Consider the following 10,605-nt stretch of genomic DNA (forward strand, 5'->3'; position numbering starts at 1 on the left):
CGAATATTGTGATAATTACCTATGCTTGTATAAACACACAATCATGATGATACTTCATAAAAATACTTTTTCCAAGTCTTTTCAAAGGAATTCTTTTGACAGTTCATGATGAATTTTCAGTAGACTTTAAATTTAAAAAATACAAGGTAAGTTTAAAATACACAAAAAATAGTTTAGCCATGTTAAAGATTTACGCATTTCAATTTCATAACAAAACTCCAAATTGAATTGTGCAATTATTAACAAAATGAAATTACTAAAACTTAAAATGTTAAGGTTTTTAAAATTTATTTTGTTAACGATTATTCAATATAATTTGTTGTAAGTTTATGAAATTGAAATACGTACATCTTAAAATAGCTTTTTGAGTGTACATACTATAATAATATTTTTCATTAACCACAACTGTTGAACTGACATTTTTAAAATTTCAGCAGCATTTGAAATTAAAACCTTGTTTGTAAATTTACGAAATTATATTTGCCTAAATGCGACTTGGTAAATTCACAAGTGCACAACATGCATCTGTTGTTTTAGCTTTCCTTTTCAATATTAGGTTAGTGAAATGAATCTTAAATAAGAAATTTTAGGGCTGTTTCCCGGACAGAGATTAAGACTAGTCCTAGACTAAAACAGCCTTTTAAACCAGATTAAAAGAAATCTGCTTTCTCAGTCATGGTTTGTAATAGTCCTAGACTTAGCCTAGTCCTGAATTTACTAAACTGATTTCCTGAAGGAAGATTAGAGTTACTCCAGGACTAAAATGAGGCTTAAATTAAACCTCCCAAGTAGGCAGCTTTAACTTCAGATTAATGTTGTTAGTCAAAGAAGATCAAAGAGTACCACCAGCTAGACAAGTTCTTGCCGACAGAAGTGACCCATTGCAACATTTTGAAGAAATTAGTTTGAGATCATTTTCAAATGCATAAATTAAACGCTGTGGAAATTTCACTTTTATAACCCAGGCTTTCATCTGTGACCCAGAAAGGACAACCTGTTCCAGTTTGTCTCCAGGTGCTCATTACTTTAAGGTTTTTGGCATGTGGCACCTTTCACTGAGAAACTGGGGATTTATGTGGTGTCAGTGAACCAAAAGTATGTAAAGTCATTCACAGAGAATGCAGAGCCATTTGTGAATTAAAAGGACATTACATAAACTTCCCTGATGCTACAAACCAGGCTAACTACAAGGTACAATTCCATGAATATGGGAACTTCCCAGGAGTCATAGGCTGCATAGACATAACCCATATTCCCATAAAATGTCCCTCTACTCCAAATGCTGAGGATTACAGGAACCACAATAACTGGTTTTCCATAAATGTCCAAGGTGTATGCACTCCCCAGTTACAGTTTTCAAACGTTGCTGCACGTTGGAAAGGTGATGTTTCCTGGATTTTCCTTAACTCATCTCTGTATACTCAGTTGGAAAGAGATCATAATGGAATATTGCTTGGTAACAGTGGGTACACTCAGAATAATTTGTTTACACCATAACTGCACCCAACAACAGTGGAGCAAATGGCGCTACAACCAGGCTCATATGCGCACTATGGGTCTAGTAGAGAGCACGTTAGGTGTTTGGAAGAGTCATTTTCAGTGCCTTCGGAAAACACGTCTGTTCAAACCAAGAAGATGCTGCACTGTCATCATTGCAACAGCTGTTCTTCACAACCATCTGAAATACCATGGATGCCCAGATCCTCCAATAGAAGTGGATGACAATCCAGATGTACTACCATTTACAACAGACCACAGACAAGGACTTGCATACAGAGATGCTTTTGCATTGTGCCACTTTTAGATATTTGACGTTATTTACCTTTTCATCCTTCTGCTCATATCAAATACGTTTTCACATGTAATGAGCAAATAATATATTTTAAGTGTACATTTTGTCTGATATGTTAAAGAAACAGCCATAACATCCAACATGAGTTAATAAAACTATTTTATTTCACAGATTCATGTCTTGAGGTGACATTTGAGACAGTCACATCTCTCTTTCAATCTTCATTTCCAGTTCTACTTGCAGCATCTTCATTTTCATTTCACGCTCAAGATACTTTAATTTATGTTCGTGAAATTCAATAGCCAGCCTTTCATGAATAGGGAGTCTTTTGTTCTGGTGACCAGTACTGGCAGACACCTCCACCCTTGCTTCTGAGGATGTGGAGGGTAAACTGCCTTGCAACACTTCAGTCCTGTCCATATGACTTTCTCCTTGAAACAAGAACAGTTTATATATATATGGTCAAATAAATGCAGATTAAATGAGATGATGTTTCACATCAGATGACACAAAAGCAAATGAAAGTTTGAAAAGAGAGAAAGAAAAGGCAAAGTGAAATGTACTCATATACTCAAATGCAGGTGTGTGCGATCCATCATCTGAACTGTCTAGATGGTCATCATCTGGTATGTCCCCCAAATGTTGCTGGCTCTCCATTATTCCTGTCAGTAACTCATCGAACTGGTCAGACTCTTTATTTGCAGGTCCTCCGCCAGTCTTCAAATCTCTCTTCAACCCGTTCTCACTCCTGATGCGTCAAATACTGCCGCACGTGCAAGAGCCCAGCGCATCAATCTGCGTCTGGCGTCTGTATCCGACGCACGCAGAGAGAGGCGTCACTGCCAATCTGTAGATATCGCGTGCTTTATGGGATCAAAATCCCGTCAAAAGCATTGCGGTCACGGATCCAAAAATACTAAGCGTGAATCAAAAAATAAAAAGCACATATAAAAAAATAAAAATAACAAGCACGACCAAAAATAAATAAAACATTTAAAATATGCTGAAAAAAAAAAAAAAAAGTCATCAGAATTGCAAACAAAAGCATGTTTTCCTTGGTTATATTACTGTTTTTTGTGCTCTGACAACTGCTCATATTTTCATATTTTATTTTTTATTTTTTTGCACGCTTACATGTATTTTTCTTTGCTTTAGTTTCCAAATTCTGCACTTGGTTTTCCAAAACTGGAATAGAGTTTCATGCAAATCAGGGGGCATTTTGAGACCCCATTGGTCCAATGCAACTCTGACGGCTGCTGCTCAAATCACATGATGTTAATGAAGATGGATAACCATCAGTTGGTAAATCCTGGAAAATCAAAAGGTAATAGATATATTCAGTCAACCACAAATAATAATTATGCTGCTTGTGTCCGTTTTGAGTATTTTCTGCCAGCTCTAGGAAACAATGTGTTGTCCGAGTAGGCCATTATCATAGTCCGTTAACACTTGTATCGAGTCAGCTGATTTAGTTAGCAGAGTCTTTAGTTTAGCCATTATTTACGACTTCCTTGTTTGTAGGTTATTGACTGCATATCTTAAAAAAAAAAAAAGGCTGGGTTGGTGTGGAAGTTTGATGCATGTTTTTACTAGCTGTACCAATGTAGTCGCGAGTTCAGAACCAAACTTGATCTGCTTTTCCATGTTGCTGAATGTGCCGTTATGTACTGATCCTATGTTGGCATCGTTGGCACGGCTACATGTGGCTTCTTTTTCCATGATACTGCAGCGAAATCAGAAACGAGGACACTTGGTCACTTGTTTCCGATTTCGCTGCAGTATCATGGAAAAAGAAACTACATGTAGCTGTGCCAACGATGCCAACATAGGATCAGTACAACGGCACATTCAGCAACATGGAAAAATGGATCAAGTTGGGTCCTGAACTTGCGACTACATTGGTACAGCTAGTAAAAACATGCAAACATTCACACCAACACAGCCTTTTTTTTTTTTAGACATGCAGCTAATAACCTACAAACAAGGAAGTCTAAAATAACGCCTAAACTAAAGACTCTGCTAACTCTGCTCATCTACCATCGTGCGATTGAGCAGCAGCCATCGGAGTTGCATTGGAGTGATGTCACCTCCCCTCTTTGAATGATTGGCTAGAGAAGGAGCTGTTGATCAAGAACTAGTGGACCAATGGGGATGCAAAATGCCACCTGATTTGCATGAAACTCTACTCGCAAGTTTTGGAAAACCAAGTACAGAATTTGGAAACAAAAGCAAAGAAAAATACAGCGCAAGCATAAAAAAAAATTAATTAGCAACTGTCAGAGCAACAACAACAAAAAAAAAAACAACAAAAAAAAACAAACAAAAAAAAAACAGTAATATAACAAAGGAAAACATGATTTTGTTTGCAAGTCTGATGACTTTGCTTTAATTTCTGTTTTTTTTTTTTTTGCAGCATATTTTATATGCGTTTATATATTTTTGATTCATGCTTATTTTTTTATCTGCGCTTATTTTTGCGCATATTATTATTTATCTGCGCTTATTTTTTAATTCACGCTTATCATTTTTGGATCCGACCACAATACTTTTGACGGGATTTTGATCCCATAGTGATTAACCGCAGTATGTTTTATTATACTTATAAATATATTAGTGTGGTTATATTGCGTGATCATGTCGATTTTAGATCCTCTGACCCAACTCCATTCCTGAACCTAACCAATTATCAACTATATAAATCATGAATGAGGTTCCATGTTTAACATCGTTGATAATTGGTTAGGTTTAGGGATAGGGTTGGGTAAATTTAGTAACAATATTTTAAATTGACATTACACAATTTCTATTTTTTAGATATTAAGCACGTGACCCCACCGTTATGCCTAAACCCAACCAATTCTCAACAATATTAAAGACAACAAGCAGATAAAAGTACGGTCACTAATAATCATTTATTTAAAATAAAAATGATACAAAAGCACTATAATAATTCCAAACCATATGATAGTATTGCGAGAGGAACAGAATCAACAGTAACAGCCAGTTTCTTATGGGATTGAGATCCGGGCACTTCGCTAGCCATGGCAGAACACTGACATTCCTGTCTTGCAGGAAATCACTCACAGAATGAGCAGTATGGCTGATGGCATTGTCATGCTGGAGGGTCATGTCAGGATGAGCCTGCAGGAAGGGTACCACATGAGAGAGGAGGATGTCTTCCCTGTAACACACAGCATTGAGATTGCCTGCAATGACAACAAGCTCAGTCAGATGATGCTGTGACACACTGCCCCAGACCATGTCAGACCCTCCACCTCCAAATCGATCCTGCTTCAGAGTACAGGCCTCGGTGTAATGCTCATTCCTTCGACGATAAATGCGAGTCCGACCATCACTCCTGGTGAGACAAAACCACGACTTGTCAGTGAAGAGCACTTTTTACCAGTCCTGTCTGGTCCAGCGAAGGTGGGTTTGTGCCCATAGGCGACGTTGTTGCCAGTGATGTCTGGTAAGGACCTGCCTTACAACAGACGGACAGTCTGAGCACTGATGGAGGGATTGTGTGTTCCTGGTGTAACTCGGGCAGTTGTTGTTGCCATCCTTTACCTGTCCCGCAGGTGTGATATTCAGATTTACCGATCCCGTGCAGGTTTTACACATGGTCTGCCACCGCGAGGACAATCAGCTGTCCTTCCTGTCTCCCTGTAGCGCTGTCATAGGCGTCTCACAGTACGGACATTGCAATTTATTGCCCTGGTGACATCTGCAGTCCTCATGCCTCCATGCAGCATGCCTAAGGCACGTTCACGCAGATGAGCAGGGACCCTGGGAGTCAGTAGAAAGGTCTCTTTAGTGTCCTAAGTTTTTATAACTGTGACCTTAATTGCCTACTGTTTGTAAGCTGTTAGTGTCATAATGACCGTTCCACAGGTGCATGTTCATTAATTGTTTATGGTTCATTGAACAAGCATGGAAAACATTGTTTAAACCCTTTACAATAAAGATTTGTAAAGTTATTTTGATTTTTTTTTACAAATTCTACAAAATACAGCATCCTGAAAAAGGGATGTTTCTTTTTTTTGCTGAGTTTATTTGCTCATCCTACATTTACATTTATTAATTTGTCAGATGCTTTTATACTCATCCCCTCTTCCTCAGACTCCCAAAGGCTCTCTCGCCAACACTACATGTTGTGAAGCATCGCACATGCAGCATTACTGTCACCATTATCACTTTGGGGAGTAAAGAGCAGACCTCCGCTTCATTGGTGAATGTCCCTAAAGCGCATCTTCTGAACATCTCTTTTTGCGCTCCGCGATAACACTGAATAATACTCAATGAATGCCTGTAATTAGCAGGATCATACACAGGGCCTCCACTGTCTTCACTAATCCTGGAAGCTTTTATATCGAGAAGAATAGGAAAACGAAATATTACAAATTTACACTGGATTATGGAAGCAGATTGTGTAAAAGACTGTTCTGCACAAAATTATTGTAAAACAATGTAAATGTGCAGTTAATTAGGTCGAATATTTAAAAAATAAATATATTTTACAGGTAAATTACAAATTGTAAAAGTTATGCACAAATATGGGCTAATGAAATTACAGCACTATACGGTCACATTAACAGCGTCTCTCTTAAGTAGCACTTAAAACGCATCCTCGCCCGTTCATGTTAAGTGCAGTTTTGGGAAACGCACGTAAAAAAAAAAAAAAAGTCGTAAAATTGCTCGTAGAAAACACTTAACAGCGAAGATTGATCGTTATTGGGAAAACCAGGCCCAGGCCACTTCAGCAGAGCAGAATGTGTATATAAAAAAAAAAAACAGATCAAACATTCACCACTGTAAAATACTACATGTTGCTGAGTGAATAAAGTGGTTGATTTCAAACATAATGAAAATTCTACCCCAACATATAATTTGACAATGATAAAAATCAGATTCCCTTCACGTCAGTCTTTGACGCCGAACGTTTGTCATTGAAAGCAATGCACTTGCCGGATGCGCTGGAAACGCCAAAGGGTGCTTTTGGCAATAGGGTCTGGCTGCAGACATCCAGATGCATTCTCATACATGCAGTCTCAGACTCACGCATGCGCACTGAGATGCACTCTCAGACTCACGCGGTGTCTCGTTTGGAAGAACGTGTACTACGGAGGTCGCATTTGTCGGACACATACGTCATCGAGGCTGTCTCGTTTCATAAAAGTGTGTAGGACACTTCGAATGCGACCTTCTTTCACAGGAATTCAGAAGATGCATGAGGTGTATCCTTCGTGGGCACTCACAACCCACAATTCTTTGCTTCAACGGAAATGTCTAAAAAAAAAATAAAAATGCCAATTTGCCCGTAAATATGATGTTCAAACGCAAGTAATGTTAATTCCCAAGTTGAAGTACCTCAGTACATGGGTGCAGAGTATATATGTATAATTATATTAATATATAATTAAAATAAATTATTAGACTAAAAGTACACCTGTTAAATCTATTTTCTTTTCTCTTTACATCATAACTCTCCTAAAATTTACCTCATACATTCCCTTCCAGAGGGAATTTGTTCCCTTCTCACTCAAAGCGCTCGCGCTTGTTAAAGAGTGACGTGCTGTCATAGCAACCATGTTACGTTCCATTTCCGTTAGTCCTACGAAGGCCGTCTCGTTTAAACGAGGCTTGTTTAGAGGAGGGCACTCGGTATACTGCAGCCTTCAAAGGACGCGTCCTACCTAGCATGCAGCCTTCGAAAAACGAGACACAGCCACAAAAGGCACGCTTTGCTGTGACGTCACACTCTCGAGATGTCGAAACCGGAAGCACGCGGTCGGAAATAGATGAAGTTACTGTTTACAAACTTAAGGCACAGCCGAAGACATTTCTATTAGCGCTGCATTAAGACTGATCTGAACATGACAGTTGTAAGAGGTGGATTTTTAAAGATTACGACTTTATATTACCATCAGGACTGGTGGGCCAGGATTTTATAAAAATCCTAGTTCACGGACATTATGTTGACCGTCTACTGTAATAAGATCAGATTACTATGCAGATCAAAGATTTGACGGGACGCGGTGTGTAATGTCTCTGTGTGGAAGGATGTGCGAAACAAAATCATGCAATGCTGACAAAATACATGCATAAGTCACGTCTGCTTCAAATTAATTCACCTTTTCTTATATACGTTCTTATTTTATATTACTCAGGCTTTAGATAAATTGTGTTATGCGGGTAATGTGTATTTAAGTTGTTTCATGTCAGACACATGATTAAATACCAATTAAACTGAAACAGCACCTGTGTATATTTCTTCACTATAAACCAGATGTATCACTTTATAAGAACTTGTTAAATCATTGATTGCTTAACACAGCATTAAAGCATGAGCTCTGCTGCCGTCAGGTTCAATACGTTAATATGCTGACAAGATTGCCATACCAGTATTTCAAAGAAACCAGAGAGAATAACAATTATTGATTGTTATGACTTTAGTAAATACAATAAAACAAAACATGACATTTCTATAACACCACCATGAAACAGTGTGTACCATTTAACATAATACATGATAAATTAACACAAAACAAAAATAAAATGATTAAAAGGAACTATTACTACAATTACTCAACTCTGTTTGGCAGTAGATACTTAGCTTCATTTGGTCAACAACTTGCTCCAGAAATGCATGCATGTCCTGCATAAATGTAAAAAACAATCAATGGCTCTACAGCATCATGATCCATGAACTCTGCACTGAAGAACCTGTCCAGGGCCTCAGCAACTTCATCCTCCATAAAAAGAATCAGAGGAAGCTGAACTGAACCAATGAAGTCATTAGAGTGCTCAACACACCAATGACTGGCAGTCTTTAGGTCAATCATGACACAGACCTAAGAATAACATAATACAAAAGAGGATGAATAAAAAAACAAAACAAATGTTAAAGCACAAAAACAAATCAACTATTACTTTGGCCTGATGTTGCTAACCCTCAAACAACCTACTTTTTGTGGAGACTGAACCACTGCCTACTCCAGTGCAGGCTGCAAGAAAAAAAAAAAATATTGGTTTCATCTGCCTAAAAAAAAAAAAAAAAAAAAAAAGTCTAGATAACAATCAATTTTATATATATATATATATATAATGAAATTTTAATCCATTGAGTTTTTATTCTATATATGTTTACACTAAGTTTTGGTGTAAAATAGCAACCTTCCTGCACACATCAATATCAACAATGGTGTATCTCAAACTGGGGTTTGTAACAGATAGACTGGACATCCATAATTTTTTTTAGAGCAATGTCATTTCATTTCTCTGCCTTGACTTGTTTGGCAATCACCTACACACAAAGTGATAAAGCCTAAATTAAACAGGGAACCCCTGGTCTGAGAAGCCTGCTCTAGAAATGAACAAGAACAGAACAAACTGTCATGCACAAGCAAACAATTGAACTTTCAACTGAATTTTTTGAAACGTCACAGTAAAAGCTCTTCAAAGACAAATTTGAATAAATGTGCATGTGCCAGTGAGAGTACTCCCTATTGCAGTAAGGTAATAAACTTAAATTTGAAAATGATTGCCTTTTTTTACATGGCCTTCCCAATGATTTTGAATCTTCTTTAGAGTCATTGGCTGATGTGTCTGATAATATTCTTTTCATTTGTTATCATTCTTATCAGAGTCATATTCCATGTCTCTCTCGTTTTTAAGAACCACTGAAGAATGTTGAAATGACCTCGACTATTTGAAAGATTCGATGTTTATATTAAATACTTTGGTTGTCAAGACACCACAGCTACACTAAAAAAAATAATTACATGCAGTCTACTTCGTTTATTATTAAGAGAGCGCTCTCTTAACGTTGAATGCAATGTTGACACAAGTTACCTACAAACTTCCCTTTCATTTTTAAAAGCAATAACCTAAACACACCGAGCCAGTAAAACTGTTGTTTCACCACCTAAACGATATGATGAAGACAGTTTACATACGGTCTTCACCGATTTCTTGTATTAAGTGAAGTTAACCAGTTAGCAACGAAGGTCAAGACAGCAGTTTTAGCCAACACAGGAAAAAAAAAACCTAATCCTTAAAGCATACCTTTTACTTTAACGTATCCTTGTATAAATAAAAACATCATACTTACGGCAATTATTCCTGTACGGTCGTAGAGATCAAATTATGTGTTGTGCGCTTGCCTACACCAGAGCGTTAGTGATGAGTCGTTCATGAACGATTCGTTCATTTTGAACGAATCCTTTGTGACTCAGAAGAACGAGTAGTCTCAGAGTGATTCGTTCATTTTGTGTTGGCCGCGCATGTGCACTGAGCAACCTCCGTTCGTTAGTTCCCTGAAAACCGCATAGGCGCTGTACAGGAAACAGAAATTATTCTTGTGGTCGGAGTCGTTCGTTCTTTTGTCACGTGACAGCCGTATATGCTATGCAGTGACAAAAGAACGAACGACTCCGACAAGAAGACTCCAGAGGTGAACTAATCATTTCTGTTTCTCATTTGTCCTTGGCTGCATTATAATTTTTTCCTTATTGGGACTATAATCAAAGTTTGCGTAAGTAGACGTGTTGGGGGGGGGGGGGTAATTTGGCTATTAAAAAAAAAATAAATAAAAAAAAAAAAAAAAAAAGTGTAACTTTAAATTCTGCTCAAATGAACGAATGACTTGAATAAAGATTCATTCATTTTGCTGACGAGACTCAAGATTCAAGTCAGTAAAATGATCCGATCTTCCCATCACCGCGTGCACGTCTGCAGCGCGCATGTGGGAGTCGGAGACTGCGAAGGTCCAAATGGCACCCTCCGCCCTTGTGGTCTTCGAGTGCAGACAGATG

At 37.9% G+C, this 10,605-nt stretch overlaps 1 long non-coding RNA gene across 2 annotated transcripts; it reads right to left on the reverse strand.

Annotated features, from left to right (window-relative positions):
* Positions 1-3,758: 3,758 nt before the first annotated feature.
* LOC127430157 (uncharacterized) lies at positions 3,759-10,114 on the reverse strand. Of its 2 annotated transcripts, XR_007895414.1 has the most exons (4): positions 9,903-10,108; positions 8,758-8,796; positions 8,383-8,643; positions 3,759-5,578 (listed from the first exon to the last, which is right to left on the reverse strand). It is a non-coding gene; the product is annotated as an uncharacterized LOC127430157 (long non-coding RNA). The 2 variants fall into 2 exon arrangements; XR_007895413.1 differs by having other exon boundaries at positions 3,759-8,643; positions 9,903-10,114.
* Between the last annotated feature and the right edge of the window lie 491 nt (positions 10,115-10,605).

The sequence above is a fragment of the Myxocyprinus asiaticus genome, chromosome 39 (genome assembly GCF_019703515.2).
Source record: "Myxocyprinus asiaticus isolate MX2 ecotype Aquarium Trade chromosome 39, UBuf_Myxa_2, whole genome shotgun sequence".
Classification (NCBI taxonomy): Eukaryota; Metazoa; Chordata; class Actinopteri; order Cypriniformes; family Catostomidae; genus Myxocyprinus; species Myxocyprinus asiaticus.